Source organism: Sphaeramia orbicularis, chromosome 22 (genome assembly GCF_902148855.1).
Source record: "Sphaeramia orbicularis chromosome 22, fSphaOr1.1, whole genome shotgun sequence".
In the NCBI taxonomy this organism is placed as follows: Eukaryota; Metazoa; Chordata; class Actinopteri; order Kurtiformes; family Apogonidae; genus Sphaeramia; species Sphaeramia orbicularis.
This window is the reverse complement of record NC_043978.1, coordinates 12,646,505-12,670,368: the sequence shown is the minus strand read 5'-3', so window position 1 is coordinate 12,670,368 and position 23,864 is coordinate 12,646,505. Positions and strand designations below refer to the sequence as shown.

The 23,864-nt window shown below is 36.8% G+C and overlaps 1 protein-coding gene across 1 annotated transcript in view; it reads left to right on the top strand.

Annotated features, from left to right (window-relative positions):
• The window catches only part of kcnh5b (potassium voltage-gated channel, subfamily H (eag-related), member 5b), a 492,331-nt gene that overhangs the window by 400,680 nt on the left and 67,787 nt on the right, over positions 1–23,864 (top strand). The window lies entirely within an intron of this gene.

The following is a 23,864-nucleotide window of genomic DNA, read 5'->3' as shown; positions in this document are numbered from 1 at the left end:
TACACTTTTAGGAGCTATTTTTACTCTGAATTTAGTTAAAAAATGACTCTATATTGTGTTCACATTTCTTTGTCTGCAGTGTTATTTTCTTCATCAGTTTGCGGTCTACACTAATATTGTAACAACGTAGAATTGCAGGGGTCCCTAAGGTGGGGGTCGTGAGGGGCATAAGTTTACTCTGTGGGTTTTAATGACCTTGGGACATGCTTTTACTTTGAAAGAGCAAAGTCCTCCCCACTCGCATTACACATGACAGTCAGGTTGGGCATTGTTCTGCCGACAGGTTTGACCAATGGTGTCACATTAGGGCGGAGTCAAGGGAAGATTAACATCTGGTCCAAAAAATTAAATTCCAATAATCTACACCAAACTTATATTTTTGGGTCGGTAATTACTTGTATTTTCAGGAAAATGTATTTTGAAATGAGAAAAAATATGTGAAAAAAAATGTGAGGAGTTTTATGACCGAGAATGTTTGTAAAGTAACCCAGTTTAGTGCCGTCATTCTGGGTTCATTTTATAAACTCAGAAATAAACTACATTTATTCCAAATATAGTGATATTTGACTATTATATTATTTATGTCAAATTCTAAACACACAGTGTTTAGAATTAATAAATGCATATATCTACACAAAATACATTTGATTACAATGTTAATTTTATTTGTATGTTGTAAATGTTATAAAAAAAAAATGTATACGATATTGATAATTGAAATAAAAAATGTTTAATTTGATATTTACTTTTGTTGTCCATCCCTGATGCTGCCATTTGTCAAAACTCTTTCTATTTAGGCTTGATCAAATGTTTTTTTCCTCTAACCAATTATTCAGTTGTAAAACAGAGGGTTTAAGGTATACACTGAATATATTTGAGGATGAAAATGTCAGAGGAACGTCCCTTTGGAATTCTTGCAAAAAAATAGACGTTAATTTTTTTGTCCATCTGTGACGCAGTAGTTTTTGATATTTTTCATTTAAAAATATTTGAAATTAAATTTTGCCCTTTGAGTATGTTTCAGATGGCATTTAGACCTTTATAATAATGTGTCACATTTGTCTTAAACTTGTCTGGTTCAAAAGTTATGAATCAAAAAGTAGTGGACGGTCCATTTGTGACGCCCTTGACCTCACCCATGAATAAAAAAAATAAAGATAAAGAGACCAAATAAATTAAACGAAGTAAAACACATTAAACTAAATAAACATTAACATAACCCCACCCCTTGAACTCCTGCACATAAAATAGAACACAAGGAGTAAAATGTCCAGTACCCACAGTGCAATGTGGCAGCCTGGCACTAGGGATGTAACGATTACTGGAATAACGATAAACCGCGGTAAAACTGCAGACAGTTAGTATTACCGGGGTGACACGGTGGTGCAGTGGTTAGCACTCGTGCCTCACAGCAAGAAGGTCCTAGGTTCGATTCCAACACCAGTCTACGGGGGTTGGGACCTTTCTGTGTGGAGTTTGCATGTTCTCCCCGTGTCTGCGTGGGTTCTCTCCGGGTACTCCGGCTTCCTCCCACCATCCAAAGACATGCACTAATAGGTTAATTGGTTAATCTAAATTGCCCATAGGTGTGAATGTGACAGTGATTGTTTGTCTCTATATGTTCAGCCCTGCGATGAACTGGCGACTTGTCCAGGGTGTACCCCGCCTTCGCCCCTATGTAGCTGGGATAGGCTCCAAGCGACCCCCGTGACCCTAGTGAGGATAAAGCGGGTTCAGAAAATGAATGAATGACTAGTATTACCGTTTAAATTCTAATTATCATGATAACCGTGTTTGATTACCGCACTTTTCTGGAGAAAATGCCTATGTAAAGATATGCTTTTATGTCAAATATTTGAGTATAGTTTTAATTTATTGCAATTTTAATTTTCTATATCGAATATTTGGAACCAATATTCACTTTTAAAGTCTTTGAAAAGGTTCGTCTTTGTGTTATTTATGCAATAAATTATATACATTTTTTAAATCAGATTTTATATATTTTTTTGTGTTTTTTGTCCTTTTATGTTGATATAGTAGGTTAAAGCAAAAAAAATAATAGACGGATGATACAGATGAAGTTGTGCTGAAAAAAAAGATCCCAAACATGGGTATAGTAAACATTTGTTTATATAGTATATGAAGGCAAAATCAAAAGTACTGAAAAACAGACAAAATAGACTCAGACCACTAAGGGTTAATACTTGAATGTTTCTGCAACAGAAAGTGCATTGTGTCAGTTATTTTCTTTTTTTTTTTTTTTTTTTTTCAAAATACAACTTAAATTATTTCAGTCAGTGTATCAGTACTTTTTGAACATTTTGAGCACAATTATAACAATACAGTGATAATAATGATAACTGAGATAATTTTGGTCACAATAACCATGATATGAAATTTTCATATCGTTACATCCCTGCCTGGCACTAATCATCACTGTGTAGAGTTGAATTTTAACTCTACTGTTAGAGCTGGTTTACTCTCCACAGAGCTCTAAATACTCTATCCAGGTTAAATAACTTGACTCTGAAATGTTGACTCTGCGTTTGTTTACTGTGTGGTCACGGCTGTTCATTGTGTCGTAGCTGAGGTCGGTTTCAGTTGAGTTTCTCTCCTCCGGAAAGTACAGATATCACTCCAGAATATGATTGTACACAGTTTCTTCAGTCTGAGTTTAGTATTTTCTTCATTTTCTCCCTCATTAAATCCCCTGTTTCTCCTTTTCTTTTCATCTTCCTCTTCTGTCTCGTCCGTCAGTTTGTGTTTGTTTTAACAAAGCTTTGAATCTGTTTTCTCATGTACTTTACCTGCATTCATTTTCATTCTCATTGAGTTTTTAATTAGTTTTTGTGTTTCTGTTTTCATCTTTTTTAGCTTCTCCATTAACTCTAATAACCCTCAGATAGATTCATCGCCTCTGTCCCCTTCTTTTTAGTTTCTTTTTTTTTTGCATTTCAGACTAAAGTTAAGTAGAAACGCAGAGTCAGAGCGTCCGATCCTCTGACCTCCTTCCTTCACACATCCATTCCTCCACATGTCTCCCATAACAAGGCTGTTTATTTGTCCTCGCGTTGTTGTTTTTTTCCCTCTCTCGGCTCAATAGGTCTTTTCTCAGCGTGCCTGGAACACAATAAATTATACATCATCTGTGGTAGCCTCATTACATCCTTCTGCCACTTCCTGCTGTCGTCTCTGTTTGTGTCTCTGCAGCTCATAGTTTATTAATTATTGTTTATTGATGACCACATACTGTATGTGTTAATACAACCTGTGAACATGTGCACGATGGAAATCATCTTACATTTAAGGCTTTTGCTCTTTCCTTTTACGTCTCGCTTTAATGTTTGGAGCTCATTATTGCCCGTACGTTGTGTTTTTGAGTAAAACAGAGGCTTGTTAATTAATTTTCCAGCATAATATAACAAGTATATTAACCAGGAAGTAAAGTTTTTGCACTAAGTAGCTAGTAGGGATGTGTATTGGCAAGAATCTGACGATACGATACAAATCACAATACTAGGATCACGACATGATATATCACGATATATCATGATACTGTAAAAAAGGCAATTTTTTGTTTCTTTTCTAAAAATGATTATTTCCCGGAAGAATTGAATTACACCAGAAATCTGCACAAATACTAAACACATTTTTATTTGATCACAACAGGATCTAATGCTATATCACAATATTTTCCTGTATTAAAACTTAAATGATGTTTTACAGACATTACAGTTTCAGATCCTGTTCAAATGTTCATATTCTGTTAGTTCAGAACTAACGTCAGAACATTATTTTTGTGCAGTCCCAACAAAGGAACTAACATCTGCCTCTCAGACAGTAAAAAGTGCTTTTAGGGTGATTCAAATAACCATTATTTAATAAAACTGATAAATAATAATACATAAAATATGAACAATGAAGAAAATCAAAAATCAAAAATAAACCTCCACAATATCTGCATTTGAATAAATACCTAAAAATATTGATAGAGTACTTTTTAGTATCGATACAGTACGTTGTGTTTTTGAGTAAAACAGAGGTTTATTAATTAATTTTCCAGCATAATATAACAAGTATATTAACCAGGAAGTAAAGTTTTTGCACTAAGTAGCTAGTAGTGATGTGTATTGGCAAGAATTTGACGATATGATACAAATCACAATACTAGGATCACGACATGATATATCATGATACTGTAAAAAAGGCAATTTTTTGTTTCTTTTCTAAAAATGATTATTTCCCGGAAGAATTGAATTACACCAGAAATCTGCACAAATACTAAACACATTTTTATTTGATCACAACAGGATCTAATGCTATATCACAATATTTTCCTGTATTAAAACTTAAATGATGTTTTACAGACATTACAGTTTCAGATCCTGTTCAAATGTTCATATTCTGTTAGTTCAGAACTAACGTCAGAACATTATTTTTGTGCAGTCCCAACAAAGGAACTAACATCTGCCTCTCAGACAGTAAAAAGTGCTTTTAGGGTGATTCAAATAACCATTATTTAATAAAACTGTTAAATAATAATACATAAAATATGAACAATGAAGAAAATCAAAAATAAACCTCCACAATATCTGCATTTGAATAAATACCTAAAAATATTGATAGAGTACTTTTTAGTATCGATACAGTACGTTGTGTTTTTGAGTAAAACAGAGGTTTATTAAGTAATTTTCCAGCATAATATAACAAGTATATTAACCAGGGAGTAAAGTTTTTGCACCAAGTAGCTAGTAGGGGTGTGTATTGGTAAGAATCTGACAATACGATACAAATCGCAATACTAGGATCACGACATGATATATCACGATATATCATGATACTGTAAAAAAGGCAATTTTTTGTTTGTTTCTTTTTTAAAATGATCATTAAATACCTAAAAATATTGATACAGTACTTTTTAGTATCGATACAGTATTGTGAAATCAGATATCGCGATATATTGCAGAACCAATATTTTCTAACACCCCTAATTGTGTGGGTCTCCTCCCTTGAACATAAATTCCCAGAACCCCCTCCACCGATCACCTCTGAATTTAGAAACAGCTGAGAAAGTAAATTGCAGTGGTCTTAATTTTTTCCACAGGTGTAGAGTAGTCTGCTTTAATATTGCATAAGTTTTAGTGCTGCAAAACACGGAGCATAACATTATTTTTGTGCAATCCCAACAAAGGGACTAACGTTATTTAATAAAAGAGTGTTAAATAATAATAAATAAAATATAAACAAAAAAAAAAACAATATCGATACAATATAATATTTAATATTGATACAGTATTGTGAAATGAAATATCGTGATATATTGCAAAACCGATATTTTCTTACACCCCTATCAAGTAGTGGTGAAAACTGTTAAATCTATGTACATGAACTGGTCATAATTGCAAAAAAGCACTGTGTTTTGGATCATTTTGAAGAAAATGAGTGGTACTGGCTTAAGTCAAGGCAGTAAAAAAGCAGAATGCAAAGATTTATTATTTAACATTTGTTCCTATCCATGAATTTTTAACTGAACTGATCAAATATGTAAATGAAATATCATTTTTCCAGCTTCATCTAAGTGTTGGTATGTGTAAAAATCCACTGTCGTGTCATTTTTAATTATTTATGCTTCATGTTATTGTGTATTTGCTTGATTTCAACATATGTTTGTCCAGATTTACCCATAAATAATAGAAATCTGTGTGTGTATCTACACTCTTCTTCTGAATCACATCAACCGCTCCAGTCTTGGCTCCACTTCTTCACAAATAGCTGATATGTGGTGAAATTAAACGCGCGTATGCATTGATCACTGGTGTTTATTGGAAATGATCTAAATGCAGCTGCAGACGTCTGTTCATGTCTCACACAGCTGATTACTAATGGTTTACGCCGCTGTCTGCACTTTATTCAGTCTAGACGTTCTAAAGAGCCAATGGGGATCAGTGTTGGTCATGTTTTATACATGATGCAGCAGATTATTAGATGATCTGAGTGAAATATGACAGTTTGAACTGGAGGATTTGGTGCAAAAGTAGGTGAAATAAGTCCATAAAAAGACTGTGAATGAGGGTTTTTTTTTAGTATTGTTTAGTCAGTGGTTGATCTTCCAAATAACCACAGGGACCACTTGTTTCATGTGCTCTGGCTGAGTTAACACTACAGTGTAAAAAAAAAAAAAAAAACCTGTAAAAAAAGGGTATTAGTCCGGCAGCAGGGGTGCCGAAAAAATACTGTTACATAACAGGAAATAACTATCTCATAAAAATATGGTAATTTTCCATTATTAACAGTTTTTTGCCCTAACTTTACAAGAGATTTTGCATATTTTTTTGACTTTTTAACATTTGATAAAGAATATTTTCATGTATTAAAACAATCAAATTACCTATGAATATATCTATAAATAATTTTCAATGAGACTAAGTTGTACGATCCACTGATAAAAACTGTATTTGGACAGTTTATCAGTGCTTATACATGTTATACATTCACAAAAATACATTTATTCAACATTTTTGTAGTGAAACTTCCCGTAATTACACAAGATATCTGTCAATAGAGAACAAATACTTCTTTTACGGTTAATTGTCAGTAATTTTATCTTGTTTTATTTTTTTATTTATTTTTTTACAGTATTAAACTTTTAATTAACAGTTTAATCTCATAAATAGAAAAGAAATATTTTTCAAATTATGATACATTTGCAAATGTATTTTAACTGTATTTTTCTGTGAAAAAAGAAAAACATTCTTTTAAAAAATTTAAATTTTTTGGTTATTCACAGTTACAGTTTTTTCATGTTATTTTACATTTGACATGTAAAATCACAATCTTTTTTTGTCATTTCATTGATATTTTCCTGTATCTTGAAAATACAGGAAAAATCTGTAAAATAAACAGTGAAAATTCTGTTAAATTACAGATTTCTTTTTTTACAGTGTACACAGACCAATCACATCCACTTATGTATCAGGTGGTACCATTATGATCCTATGAGCCACACTTTTAACCCTCAAAGACCCAAACATCCACCTGCAAACAAAACCATCTATTGATCTAAACTGTTTAATACCAGTTGATCCACTAATCATATCACTACATGTAAATAATTGGTGTAAAATACAGTTCTTCATCTTTTCATGGTCATCAGATATGACCCAACTGGACATTCAGAGGCTCAGTAGTTACCGTGGAAACACCGTCATCTTCTACAACATTGATTCACCAGTAAAACCCATGGAGTTGGATCAATGACAGTGGATGGACACACTGGGTTTATGTTCAATTAATGAGAGATTTTGGTGAAAAAATGACTTTTTCTTCAGTTTTGTCTGTTTCTGATACAATAACCCTTAAATTAATCTTAGTTTTTATGGACATTTACATGATCAGTGAATTAAATATAGGGAAATAGGTAATATTCCCTTAAAAATGCAAAATATAGAGCATAGTATTACAATAAATAGTAATAAATCACTTAAGAAAGGTTAAATATGGAGGAAAAATCATTTGGGAAACAGCCATAAAAGAAAAGTAGCACTGGGCGTTGATGGGTTAAACTGAAGGTTATAGTTTATAATATGTATAAACAGACATTTGTCTGTCGTCATGCCACAGTCTATTGATGAAGAGGAAACACCGTCATCTTCTACAACATTGATTCACCAGTAAAACCCATGGAGTTGGATCAATGACAGTGGATGGACACACTGGGTTTATGTTCAATTAATGAGAGATTTTGGTGAAAAAATGACTTTTTCTTCAGTTTTGTCTGTTTCTGATACAATAACCCTTAAATTAATCTTAGTTTTTATCGACATTTACATGATCAGTGAATTAAATATAGGGAAATAGGTAATATTCCCTTAAAAATGCAAAATATAGAGCATAGTATTACAATAAATAGTAATAAATCACTTAAGAAAGGTTAAATATGGAGGAAAAATCATTTGGGAAACAGCCATAAAAGAAAAGTAGCACTGGGTGTTGATGGGTTAAACTGAAGGTTATAGTTTATAATATGTATAAACAGACATTCGTCTGTCGTCATGCCACAGTCTATTGATGAAGAGGAAACACCGTCATCTTCTACAACATTGATTCACCAGTAAAACCCATGGAGTTGGATCAATGACAGTGGATGGAGACACTGGGTTTATGTTCAATTAATGAGCGATTTTGGTGAAAAATTTACTTTTTCTTCAACTTAGTGAATGTTGATTAATCACTTTGGAAAGGTTCAATGTAAAGGGAACCCCAACCCAATATAAAGCAAAGGCAGATGAGCAAATAAACGTATTAAACTCATAAATTTTGTTTAAGAAATCGGATGGATGCACTCGTTTTATGTTCAGTTAATGATAGATTTTGCTGAAAAATGTATTTTTTCTTCCGTTTAGTAAATGTTGATAAAGGTTCAATGTAAAGGTAACCCCAACCCAATGAAAAGCAAAGGTAAATGAGTAAATAAACGTACTAAATTCAATATTATTTTTAGAGCTGCAACTGATTAATCGATTAGTGCTTGAAGCGAATGCAAAAATTCACGATTCGATTAATTGACTCAAATTGATTGAAGGGAAATATTCTATTGCAGTTTTCCTGAATTGAAGCTTCTTTGTGCGTCACAATAAGCATTCGTGTGAAACACAACAGTGGAACAAATGTTTAACAGCAGAGAAATGAAGGAAACAAAGCTTTGATTCAGGAGAATTGTGGTTGAATGATATTTTTTTAATCACTTTGAGTCGATTAATCAGTTGCAGCTCTAATTATTTCATAAGAAATAGGCCAAAGATTGAGTTTAAAAGGTAGAAAATAAATCTAAGTTTTCTTGTGGACACTTGTCATTGTATTAACCCTTTCATGCACAGTGGTCACTACAGTGGACAGCTATTTTACAGCTGTTCTATTCATGGATTTTGTTATTTTAATTCCATATCTGCCAACACAGTGGACACTCATGCATCGTCCCATACGTTGCAGTTCATATAATTACTGTAACTTCATAAACTTGATCTGCACTTTCATGTTTGAGTGTAAATCAGTTGCTTGTTGTTGTTATTAGACTGTAATTAAGTTTTTTAAAAAAACAAAATGATGACAAAAGTAGCACTGGGTTTTTATGGCTTAAACAAAAGCTTTCTTTTTTTTGCACATTATCTCCATGGAGTGAGTAATGACCAGTATTAGAGTATGTTAAAATGTGAGAAAACATCAGATTAGCTGCATTAAAAATGTTTTTATTTCATAGTTTTCACACAGTATATCAGTAAAGACGTTTCTTTTCTTCAAAAATTAAATGCATGGTGTCCAGCTGAGGGGACATTTTTGCAACTCCATGAAAAAAGGTTAAAAAAAAAAAAAAGTCAATCGCATTGTTTTTTAATGCCTAGAGGAATAAAAACACTCAGGAAAAAAAAAATCTTCATTAAGGCTCTCATAATTCATGCATGAAAGGGTTAATCAGCCATAAAACTGTTCAGATGGAGAGAAGTTTGCTTATTTTTCTGGTTTATTTTCTTCTTTTTATGGGATAATAAATAGAAATCGTGGATAAACACTGTGAGGCTGAAGTTCCTGCAGTTCCTCCTCAGTCTGTCGACCAGAAAACACTTTAGAAAGAGACGTACTGTAACTAAACGCCGCTGCTCAGGTGTAGAGCAGCCGCAGAGAGGGAGAAGGCAGACAGTGGGGAGATAAAATTAGAGTCAGAGAGGACAGAGGGAAGGAGAATGAGGAGGCGTGAGGTGGAATAGTGCTTAGGGAAGCAGATCGCTATCAGCCCTTATTGCCTGAGTGACAGGGTGAGTTAGGGCCGACACACATTCAGCTCCGGGTCCCACAGGCCCGTCACCGCTCCCACTACAGGTTGTTTATCTTCATCATGGCGGCGCTCGAGCAGCTGTCACGCATCCTACGAATAAAAGCGCTAACGGAGCGCCGCTGCCCACCACACCGAGCTCCGTCCACGAGAGGGAACGGCTGAGTCGAGCAGAAAAACATCCACACAGTTCCCTCTGCTTTCAGGGAGCGAGTGTTGAAGATCCAAGCAGCTGGGAAAACCAACCCAACATAAAGACAGATTTAGTTTAACTGGTTTAACCCTCCGGTATCCCATCCAGCTAGGCCCTTACTAAGCACCAAATGTGCCTTTTCCGCACACTTGTGGAATAATGTCAAAAAAATTTACATTCAGTTTGTTTTTAATTCTTTTACACTTTTTTCTATTTCATCAACTTGAGCCATAAATAAAAATACCAAATACTCAATAACTGTCACATTTTTTAACCCTTTAAATGCTTGTAATGTAAACAAACTATTTTTTTGGATGCAAAAAACACAAAAAAATGTTTTTTTTCAATATACTACATAAAAAGTGGATCACATATTATTTGATTTTTGCAGCCTGGCATATGTCAGTGATTAACACCAACACTGGTTAATTTGCATGATTATTTTTGGCGCTAGGTCAAATGCTCAAAAATACTAGCATCTGTCACCAAGTGTGTATAATATGCACATCTATAAATCATACTATTAAATATTCATTCATTCATTCATTTTCTGAACCCGCTTTATCCTCACCAGGGTCACGGGGGTCGCTTGGAGCCTATCCCAGCTACATAGGGGCGAAGGCGGGGTACACCCTGGACAAGTCGCCAGTTCATCGCAGGGCTGACATATAGAGACAAACAATCACTCACATTCACACCTACGGGCAATTTAGATTAACCAATTAACCTATTAATGAATGTCTTTTGGATGGTGGGAGGAAGCCGGAGTACCTGGAGAGAACCCACGCATGCGGGGAGAACATGCAAACTCCACACAGAAAGGTCCCACCCCCCGTCGACTGGTGTTGGAATCGAACCCAGGACCTTCTTGCTGTGAGGCACGAGTACTAACCACTGCACCACCGTGTCGCCCCATTAAATATTATATATTGATTTATTTTTCTGCTCTAATTTGATTTTATTTTAGTAAATCAAGGTCAGCCCTAATCATACATATCAAATGGAAGAAATAGTGCGTTTTAGGCACACTTGGCAGGCAGATGCTAGTCTTGTAATTTTCTTTTGTTTACAATGTGCACATTTTCGTTGGTGACCAGAATTTTAAAGATCATGCAAAAATAAACAACTTTTGAATTCTAACCTTATTTAAATTGGGAAAAATAATATGAAGTTTTTTAAAATGAAGTGCAAAGTGGGCCTAAAAGGCGCACCCAGATACCAGAGGGTTAAACTCATAAAGGCCCTGTTACGCCCCGGCCTAGGGGTTCACCAGGGCGAACATAATAGGCTCAACTTTTGTCCCCTCCCAGCTCCCAAGCACACACGTCAGTCAAAAACTAAGATTCACAATATTTATTATCAGTATTTTTGTTTTAACAACTAAGGAAGGGTTAGGGGAGGGAGCGGCTAAAACAACAAACAAAATATCTTCTTTTACAATTTACTAACTTTCCTAATCCAAATAAATGCAAGAAATAAAATACAGAAAACTTACCTAACTATCTAACCAAAAACAGGAGAAAATGGGAAAACAAAAGAGCCGACCTCCCCTACCAGAAAAAGGTTCGATTTAACAAAAACTATTTACAAATACAAACAATCGGAGTTTTCCACGAGCACGAAGACTGACGGTCACACACACGAACACAGGGTTGGGAGCTGACAGGAGGCAAGAGCGAGCAAGGATGGGAGCTCCAGGGCCATTTTTAAAGGGCCGGGCAATCATGCTCCACCAATCAGAAACCTGCAACAAACGGAAACAAAAAGGGCACAGCACACCTACAGGACGGGGGAGAACACACACACTAAACAGAAAACACATACATATACATATAAATAGATAAATTATGACCCAGGGTCATAACACCCCCCCACCTAAGTTTAAACATTTCCGCCCCTCAGGAAATGTTTAAAACTTAAAACCCAAAACAGAAAAGGGCTTCCATGGGCTCAAATAAGTCCTAACAAACAGGGAAGTAGTCAAAGTAAAGGGAGGAGCTGACTAAGTTGGCCAAAAGGTACAGCTGTTGAAGTCTATGACCGATTGCACTTTCGCCACCAGGCGGCGCACCTGCCGCAGCCGCACCCGGCTCCTCAGATAGGTGGCAACGGCTTTTCCTTGGATACCTTTGGCTGGGTGGAAAAGTAATGCAGCCCCCTCTAACCTATGAGAAACTCCACTTTGTGTTTTTGAGTTTTTCAACTGGGCACACGGAACTGAAACACACTGTCCACTCAAACAGTCCTCCTCAGGACTGTAAGACGGGGTGGACACCCTCTGAACAGGGGTGACGCAGGACAACGGGGCCATGGCTGTCCTACCTGCGCCATCTGCAACATAAGACCTCAACATATTCACCTGGAAAACACACTTTTTCCTGATATCTGGTTTTTCAATAACATAATTGGTGTCACTCACTTTACACTCCTCATAAGGACCAGAAAACCTTGTGTAAAAACTTAAACAATAAATAAAACAAGAAACAGATCACCTGGCTGAAACAGGCGCTTACGCGCACTCTTACAATGCTGTTTCAACATAGGTTTGGCAGCAGAGAGAGACTGATGGGCCGTCTCACAAGCAGTGGGTAACCGCTGTCTGAATGAACTGACATGGCCCAGCTCAACTGGTTTAGTAGTATCTGGGACCGGATATAAAGGAGCTGGGGGAATGGCCTGGTTATGCTTCTCACACACTTGACCCACGGAACAAGAACGACAGAATTGGACATTTACATGCAAGTTATCTACCTCTGGTTTTATATCAGTACACACAGTTTTATTCAACTCAGAATGAGGGCTGTTCGATTCACGCGGCGCGCACAAAAAGGAGTCGGACAGATCCGGCAGATCACCCAGCCGGCGAGCCTGGGCACGCGTTACGGCGCACACCGGAAAAACGGTTGGATCGCAGACGGCAATGGAATTACCCTCCCCAGCAACGGGGCAGTCGGTTACCTCGGGTACGGCAGGAAAAACTTTCTGACCGGCCAAATCATTCCCGAGGATCAGATCAACCCCTGCCACGGGCAGCTGATCACGCACACCAACGCGCACGGTGCCAGAGACCAGCGGACAGGTGAGTACAGCAGAGTGCAGCGGCATGCGTAACACACTCAGTTTTATTCCCCACACCAACAAATCAGAACCACAGTAGGATTTATCTGAGAACGGCACCACGCCGCGACGGACCACAGAATACTTCGCACCGGTATCTCTTAAAATGGTGATGGGAACCTGGTCCCCCTCACCCAACGACAAAAAACCATGTGAAATAAAAGGGCGAAACTCATCATCCACATCAGGCTTTTCACATTTTACCGGTTCTGAAGGAGACGCAGATTTGCACTGTATTAAACCTACAGCCGAGGGATTTCTGGTTTTTGTTTGCTCTTTTTTCTTTAAAACCGGACAAACCGCAATGAGGTGGCCCGGCTGCCGACAGTAAAAACACTCCCGGCTCTCACCACCTTCAGACACAAACGTACGCCGGGCGTTCTTAGGAGAACGCACCCGTTCACCATCAGAAGCCTCACGGCGCACCGGAGTCACAAAGACACTTTTATGGGTCAAAGCAAACTCATCTGCGAGAACAGCAGCTTCAGAAAGTGACCCAACCTTCTGCTCATTCAGATACACAACTATGCGCTCCGGCAAACGCTGTTTAAATTCCTCTAAAAGGACGAGTTCTCGCAGCTGCGCAAAATCATGTACTTTACTGGAGTGACACCATTTGTCAAACAAAACACCTTTTTCCCGCGCAAACTCCACATATGTCTGGTCAGGGGTTTTTACACACTTTCTAAATTTTTGCCGGTAAGCCTCCGGCACCAACTCATAAGCACGGAGAACAGTGGCTTTAACAACCTCATAATCCAAACTCTGTTCAACCGTTAGTGAGGAACACACCTCTTGCGCCTTACCGGTCAACTTACACTGGAGCAGCAGAGACCATACTTCCCGTGGCCAGCTCAGGGTGCCTGCTATGCGCTCAAAAGCACTGAAATAACAATCCACCTCCGCTTCTCTGAACGGAGGCACCAGTGCTATATGCCGGCTCACATCGAAGCTGTCACGGGGAGAGTGTGTGGATGTGTGTTGGACAGGTGAGTGGGGAGTAACAGGCTGACGTTCCAGCTCCAGGGCTTTCACCCTCAGGAGCATGGCCTCCACCTCCAGCTCTTTGTGTCTCACCTCTATCTCCTTCATGCGCAGAGTCAGTCGGAGTTCTTCCGCCGACATCCTCTGCACAACCGGAGGTTCCGCTGATGCGGTGGGTGAAGACGGCTGAGGCTGACGGAGCTCCTCCTCCACGTCACCAGCTCCTGCTGTTAACACACCCCTCTCCCCAAGCTTCTCAATGAGGAGCTGCCTCAGCTCCTCCTTCCTAACATTAGTAGGAAGCGGCACACCAAAACGAGTGGAAATGAGCATTAAATCCACCTTCCTACAAGCGTCTAATCGCTCCAGTGTAGGACACGCAGCAAACGCTTCCAAATCAAAATCCATTACACCCAGAAAAACCACAGACCAGAAATATGTACAAAAATACTCACCAAAACTTACCCGGAAAAATCACACACTCACAAAAACACGCGGGAAAAATCGGACGAGCCCCCAAATTATGTTACGCCCCGGCCTAGGGGTTCACCAGGGCGAACATAATAGGCTCAACTTTTGTCCCCTCCCAGCTCCCAAGCACACACGTCAGTCAAAAACTAAGATTCACAATATTTATTATCAGTATTTTTGTTTTAACAACTAAGGAAGGGTTAGGGGAGGGAGCGGCTAAAACAACAAACAAAATATCTTCTTTTACAATTTACTAACTTTCCTAATCCAAAATAAATGCAAGAAATAAAATACAGAAAACTTACCTAACTATCTAACCAAAAACAGGAGAAAATGGGAAAACAAAAGAGCCGACCTCCCCTACCAGAAAAAGGTTCGATTTAACAAAAACTATTTACAAATACAAACAATCGGAGTTTTCCACGAGCACGAAGACTGACGGTCACACACACGAACACAGGGTTGGGAGCTGACAGGAGGCAAGAGCGAGCAAGGATGGGAGCTCCAGGGCCATTTTTAAAGGGCCGGGCAATCATGCTCCACCAATCAGAAACCTGCAACAAACGGAAACAAAAAGGGCACAGCACACCTACAGGACGGGGGAGAACACACACACTAAACAGAAAACACATACATATACATATAAATAGATAAATTATGACCCAGGGTCATAACAGCCCAAACAGTCACCGTCAACCAAAACCATCAACTGGTTTAAAGGAGTGATATTTAGCTTTTTTTTTTTTTTTTTAAATGGAATTATGCATTTTCAAACCTTTCCCTGTGGTCTACATAAACTGTAAATGCTCTGTTTGGTCTGAAACTGAGACTTAAAAAGAGAACCAGACCAATTTAAAGAAGCTTTTCTGTGAAGTTTGTGACTAAAACAAGTTCACATACATGTTTTCAGGAGTATTTTTAATATTAGCCTTTTAGCTTCCATGTATAAATTACATTTTTACATTTAAATTAAAGCTTTTGTTGCAGAAAAATTACTTTTGGAGCCATGATTAACTTATGGACCTTTAATACTGTATGTCCTTAAACTTCTACATCACGGGTGTCAAACTCATTTGAGTTCAGGGGCCACATTCAGCTAAATTTGATCTGAATTGGGCCGAACCAGTAAAATAATAATATAATAATATATAAATAATGTCAACTCCAAACTTTTCTCTATGTTTTAGAGGGGAAAAAGTAAATTTACATTATGAAAAGGTTTACATCTACAAACTATCCTTTCAAAAGATGTGAATAACATGAACAAACTGAAAAAATAAGTGTAATTTTAACAATATTATTCCTCAGTTTATCATTTACACATGTACATTATAATTTACAGATCACAGTGGATTTACAAACACACAAAACATTTAGAAACAGGTGGAATATTGTTAAAATTGTACTTACTTCTGTTAAGAAATGTCAGGTTTTTCATATTTGTTCAGTTTATTCACATTGTTGGCGAAATTATAGTTTGTTTTAGTGTAAATACATGAAAATATTGACATTTACAAAGAGAAAATTTTGGAGTTGTCATTATTTATATGTTATTATGATCATATTTTACTAAATCCTGCCCACTTGAGATTGAATTGGTCTGAATGTGGAACCTGAACTAAAAGGACTGTTAATATCTAAGTGAAATTTTTGCATTTTTGCACAAATTCATCCCAAGGGCCGGACTGGATCCTTTGGTGGGCCGGATTTGGCCCCCGGACCGCATCTTTGACACCTGTGTTCTACATTAACATTTTTGTCATTATCTGCTAATATATTTCTATAAATACTTACATAAATACCAGTGGATGGACACACTGGGTTTATGTTGAGTTAACGATGTATTTTGAAAAAAAAAATCATCCTTTTCTTCAGTTTTCTCTGTTTTGATAGAATAACAGTCAACTTTACTCTGAGCTTTAATGAACGTCTCCATAATCAGTATAGTAAATATAGGAAATTACCTGATCTTCACTTATAAATGCAAAAAAAAGAGCATAATATTCAAGTAAATGGTGATAAATCACTTATGAAACATTTTTAATATTGGATTCCACGTAGAAATTCACTCTTTACATTAAATTAAAGTTTTTCTCGCCAAAAAGTTACTTTTGGAGCCATGGTTAACTTATGGACCTTTAATACTTTATGTCCATAAGCTTCTACATTAACATTTTTGTCAATATCTGCTAATATATTTATTTAAGTATTTATATAAATACCAGATTTTTTTTAAAAAAATTTTTATTTTATATATTTCATTTTTTACTCGTTTGTTGTTTTTCTACTGGTCTTTCTCTGCACATGATTGTTGTATGTTGATGCTGTTAACTGGGAAATTTCTCTATGGTGGGATAAGTAAAGTCTGTCTTATCTTATCTTATCTTATCTTCCATCCATTCTCTTCCGCTTATCCGGGGCCGGGTCGCGGGGGTAACAGTCTAAGCAGGGATGCCCAGACTTCTCTCTCCCCAGACTCCTCCTCCAGCTCTTCCGGGGGGATCCCGAGGCGTTCCCTGGCCAGCCGAGAGACGTAGTCTCTCCAGCGTGTCCTGGGTCTTCCCCGAGGTCTCCTCCCGGTGGGACATGCCCGGAACACCTCCCCAGGGAGGCGTCCAGGAGGCATCCGAAACAGATGCCCGAGCCACCTCAGCTGGCCCCTCTCGACGCGGAGGAGCAGCGGCTCTACTCCGAGTTCCTCCCTGGTGACTGAGCTCCTCACCCTATCCCTAAGGGTGCGCCCGCCACCCGACGGAGGAAACTCATTTCGACCGCTTGTATCCGGGATCTTGTCCTTTCGGTCCTGACCCAAAGCTCATGACCATAGGTGAGGGTAGGAACGTAGATTGACCGGTAAATCGAGAGCTTCGCCTCTCGGCTCAGCTCCTTCTTCACCACAACCGACCGGTACAGCGACTGCATCACTGCAGACGCTGCACCGATCCGTCTGTCAATCTCACACTCCATCCTTCCCTCACTCGTGAACAAGACCCCGAGATACTTAAACTCTTCCACTTGGGGCAAAGACTCCCCACTGACCCGGAGAGGGCAGACCACCTTTTTCCGGTCAAGAACCATGGCCTCAGATTTGGAGGTGCTGATCCTCATCCCGCTCACTTCACACTTGGCTGCAAACCGCCCCAGTGAGCGCTGAAGGTCCAGGTTCGATGAGGCCAACAGGACAACATCATCTGCAAAAAGCAGAGATAAAATCCTGTGGTCCCCAAACCGGACCCCCTCCGGCCCTTTTCTGCGCCTAGAAATTCTGTCCATAAAAATTATGAACAGAACCGGTGACAAAGGGCAGCCCTGCCGGGGTCCAACATGCACCTGGAACAGGTCTGACTTACTGCCGGCAATGCGAACCAGGCTCCTGCTTCGGTCATACAAGGACCGGACTGCCCTTAGCAAAGGGCCCCGGACCCCATACTCCCAAAGCACCCCCCACAAGATACCACGAGGGACACGGTTGAACGCCTTCTCCAGATCCACAAAACACATGTGGACTGTTGGGCAAACTCCCATGAACCCTCGAGCACCCGATGGAGAGTATAGAGCTGGTCCAGCGTTCCACGACCAGGACGAAAACTGCATTCTTATCTTATCTTATCTTATCTTATCTTATCTTATCTTATCTTATCTTATCTTATCTTTTCAGAGTGATACTTTGCAGCACCTGGAGGTTCAAATTCAAACTGTATGAACTATAAGGGTCCAAATACACAAATACATGAACCAGGGACTAATAAAAGTGGGTTTAGCAAAATATGACTCCTTTAAAATGTTTAATAACTTCTGATCCACTAATCCTATCAATACATGTAAATAATTGGTGTAAAATGCAGTTTGTCATCAATCAGTTTTTCATGATCATTTTATTTGTTACAGTTAATTTTCTTTTTCTTCAATTTTATTCAGTTTGTGGCTTATTTTGTTAATGTTACTTATTATTTTGATTCATTTATTGTTTGTTACTTTGGTGGTTTTTGTTCATTTTGTTGCTTATTTTATTCTTTTTTACTTTATTTTAGTTCATTTCTTTCTTCTGTTTTGACATTTTTCATTATTTTGTAGGTTTTTTATTCATTTTTGTTCATTTTATTCATAACTTTGATGGTTTTGGCTCATTTTATTGCTTATTTTATTCTTTCTTACTTTATTTTAGAACTTTTTCTTATTTTTTGATGTTTTTTTTATTTTGTAGGGGTTTTTTTTTTATTCATTTTTGTTTGTTTTTTTTTTTGTTCAAAGTGTTTTTTATTACATATCAAGTCACAGAAAAAATATAATACAGTCATTGTTCTTTTTTTTGTTTTGTTTTTAAACCCAATCCCATGAACATTCCCACCCTGTTGCACCAAAAAAAAAAAAAAAAAAAAACAAGGATAATTAACAATAAAAATAATAAATAAATAAGGAATACAGATATTAGTCACAGACTTAATTAGACTATTGTGGAATAAGTGAGGGATCTACCTTTTTTATGTGATTCAGAACAGGTTGCCAGGTTCTGAAAAACTTATTGGCACATCCTCTTATAGAATATCTGATTTTTTCCAATGTTAAATGATGTAAAAGATCAAGAAACCAAGATTTGAATGTTGGAGGTTGTTTATCTTTCCATTTTAGTAGTATTAGTCTACGAGCTAGAAGAGTGGTGAAGGCAATTAGACATTTTTGTTCATTTTATTCATAACTTTGGTGGTTTTGGTTCATTTTATTGCTTATTTTGTTCTTTTTTACTTTGTTTTAGTTCATATCTTTCTTATGTTTTGACATTTTTTTATTATTTTGTAGGTTTTTTATTCATTTTTGTTCATTTTATTCATAACTTTGGTGGTTTTGGCTCATTTTATTGCTTATTTTATTCTTTCTTACTTTATTTTAGAACTTTTTCTTATTTTTTGATGTTTTTTTATTTTGTAGGGGGTTTTTTTATTCATTTTTGTTTGGTTTTTTTGTTCAAAGTGTTTTTTATTACATATCAAGTCACAGAAAAAATATAATACAGTCATTGTTCTTTTTTTTGTTTTGTTTTTAAACCCAATCCCATGAACATTCCCACCCTGTTGCACCAAAAAAAACCAAAAAAACAAGGATAATTAACAATAAAAATAATAAATAAATAAGGAATACAGATATTAGTCACAGACTTAATTAGACTATTGTGGAATAAGTGAGGGATCTACCTTTTTTATGTGATTCAGAACAGGTTGCCAGGTTCTGAAAAACTTATTGGCACATCCTCTTATAGAATATCTGATTTTTTCCAATGTTAAATGATGTAAAAGATCAAGAAACCAAGATTTGAATGTTGGAGGTTTTTTATCTTTCCATTTTAGTAGTATTAGTCTACGAGCTAGAAGAGTGGTGAAGGCAATTAGACATTTTTGTTCATTTTATTCATAACTTTGGTGGTTTTGGTTCATTTTATTGCTTATTTTGTTCTTTTTTACTTTGTTTTAGTTCATATCTTTCTTATGTTTTGACATTTTTTTATTATTTTGTAGGTTTTTTATTCATTTTTGTTCATTTTTTTCATAACTTTGGTGGTTTTTGTTCATTTTATTGCTTATTTTATTCTTTTTTTACTTTATTTTAGTTCATTTCTTTCTTATTTTTTGACATATTTTATTATTTAGTAGGTTTTTTATTCATTTTTGTTCATAACTTTGGTGGTTTTTGTTCATTTTGTTGCTTATGTTATTCTTTTTTACTTTATTTTAGTTCATTTCTTTCTTATTTTTTGACATTTTTTATTATTTTGTAGTTTTTTTTATTCATTTTTGTTCATTTTATTCATAACTTTGGTGGTTTTTGTTCATTTTGTTGCTTATGTTATTCTTTATTACTTTATTTTAGTACTTTTTTTTCTTATTTTTTGACATTTTTTATTATTTTTGAGTTTTTTGTTTTTTTTTTTTTAATTCATTTTTGTTCATTTTATCCACTGTCATTTACCAAATTCAATAGGTTTTACTGGTGAATCAATATTGTAGAAGATGACAGTGTTTCCACGGTAACTACAGAGCCTCTGAACGTCCACATGGCTCATATCTGATGACCATGAACAGATTACAAACAGCATTTTACACCAATTATTTACATATATTAATAAGATTAGTGGATCACCAGGTATTAAACAGTTTAGATCAGTAGATGGTTTTGGTTGCCAGTGGCTGTTTGGGTCTTTACGGATTAATTCATCTGTACAGGTTTCTCACACAAAAAGATACAGCTACACATCTTTATTTATTTATTTATTTATTTAAATCACAATCAGAATAGCCTTTATTGTCATTGATATGGTATGGATGTAGCCAAAACCATCAATAATTAAAAAAAACAAACATATTTAGATATTAGATAACATAAATCCTGGTGATTCACATGCACAGAACAATATTAAAACAACTGTTTATAATTATTTTTCCATTCACATGCATTTCATTACTTCCATTCTAAATGCTAAATTACAATAACTTCCATTAAAACAAAAAACAAAAAAAAACAACATTGAGGCTACTTTTCTGAAATGATAAATGTTCATTGTGATGTTGGTCGCCAGTGGATTTTTAGGTCTTTGAGGGTTAATGTGACTGGACATATTAGTAATTCTTCAATTAATATGAATAAAATACATTAAAATATACATGGCTTTTGCATCCTCTAGTATTAGCATCAATTCAAACAAACAGACATTGTTTTCTTTGTAGAATTCCGTCACAATTCTACAAAAATGCAAACTTTTTATACATAGTGACGCAGCCACGTTCTGTATTTATATAATTTTTGTATTGTCGATAGTGAACTAGAGGCTTGTTGAAGTATTGATTGTGTTAAATCGATCCACCAGTGGAACAGTGGGATCACAAACAGTAAAACCAGTTCCCTTTTGTCTGCATTTTTAAGTGAATATATTAATAAAAGGGCAAACATTTTTCACACTGACATTCACGCTGCACAAAGTTTTAAAGTACACAGAAACTTGTGCGTGTATTGTGTTTTTGTACCAGCTCAGCTTTTCTCCACATCAGAGCACAAAGTGAAAAATGACCAAAGCTGCTTTTCACTTATTGAATATGCACATGTTGATTAGTGGCTTCTATTGTTTGCGTGTATTGTCTTGGCTTCTCGTGCAGAATAAAAACACTGGAAGCTGCAGCAGACCAACACAATTAGCATCAGTAGAAAAGTGTGCGTGTGTTGGTGTCACTGCGTAGAAGATACCGACCACAGAAACACTGATGTGAAGGTTCATCCTGGAGCTCAATTTGCAGCTTCTGAGGTGAACCTTTAAAGCAACTGAACCAGGAAATGAGATGAATCTGTTTAGAACATGTAGACGATGATGTACAGTGGATTAAAAGGTGAGTTCAGGGATGTACGAGGTGTGTATCTGTAGGTAGTGTGTATCTGTAGGTAGTGTGTTACTGAAGACTGACAGAAGGATGGAATTAGGAAAACAGTCACATATAAAAAACTAAATAATATAAAAAATATACATACCGTTGGTAGCTGGGGTGGATGGATGGATGGATGGATGGATGGATGGATGGACAAATAAATGGACGGACAGAATGATGGATGGACGGACGGATGGATGAACGGACGGATGGAAGGAGGGATGGATGGATGGACAGACGGACGGATGGATGGATAGATGGATGGATGGATGGATGGATGGATGGATGGATGGATGGATAGATGAATGGATGGACGATGAATGAATAAATGGATGGATGGATGGATGGATGGATGGATGGATGGATGGATGGACAAATAAATGGATGGACAGAATGATGGATGGAGGGATGACGGATGGATGGACGGACAGATGGATGGATGGATGGACGGACGGACGGACGGACGGAGGGATGGATGGATGGACGAACGGATGGATGAATAACTGGATGTATGGACGGACGGATGAATGATGGATGAATAAATGGATGGAAGGATGGATGTATGGACAAATACATGGATGAACAGAATGATGGATGGATGGACGGACAGACAGATGGATGGATGGACGGATGGATGAATGATGGATGGATGAACAGACGGACGGACGGATGGATGAATAACTGGATGGATGGACGGACGGATGAATGATGGATGAATAAATGGATGGAAGGATGGATGTATGGACAAATAAATGGATGAACAGAATAATGGACGGATGGACGGACAGACGGACAGATGGATGGATGGATAACTGGATGGAAGGATGGATGGATGAATAAATGGATGGACGGATGGATGGACAGATGGATGGACGAATAGTGTTAAGTACTAATACCATACAGTTCCCAAAGTTATAACTGCTGTAATAACAAAATTCTTGGAAACACAAATGATAATTATCATATTCTGAAGCTGAAGTGAATCTTCCATATGCTTCAAACGTGCCCTTTGTGTCGTGTTTCTTTTAAAACTCTTCTTTATCATTGTTGTAACGCCCATCAACATCCTTTTTTTTTTTATTCATGTGACTGTAGTTGCGAAAAAAGGTCTTTCCATGGCACTTTTGTGTGATATACTATTTGCACTACACCCAAAAAACCACCTCTTGCCAAAAACTTTTAATCAAAAAACAAGTTTTGGCAAAATTGTCGTTTTTACATTAGGTGCATTTTTATGCACAAGTTATATTGCCGGTATGAAGGTCAATGGAAAAGCGACTATTATGAAATGTTTTCACTCCCTCAGCTTCTCTAACTTCTCCATTAAGACTTAATTTACTGAAATTACACTAAACTGTATGAATCTGGACTATTTTATTTATTTAGTTACATTCAAATCGCATCTCAGTCTACTCCACTTAAACATTTTAAATACAGATTCAGAACATTTCTGATTTAACAAATTTAAATATTCCTCGTACACACACTCTCAGTATCTGTTTCTTTTATTCATGTGACTCTAGTTGCGAAAAAAGGTCTTTCCATTGCACTTTTGCGTGAAATACCATTTGCGCTACACCTGAAAAACCACCTCTTGCCAAAAACTTTTAATCGAAAAATGAGAGTTTTGGCCAAATTGTCGTTTTTCCATTTGGTAAATTTTTAAACGCAAGTTAGAATCGCGCAATTTGAGGGTCAATGGAAAAGCGACGACTGTCAGACACTTTTCCAACAGGTAACTGAAGCCTGGAAAAACCAAAACAACAGTGAATGGTTTTAATGTTTAATATTTAACGTTTAGTGCAGAAACCGGATGATGTTTTTACGACTGCAGTCAACAGATGCTGCAGAATTCAGATTAAAATTA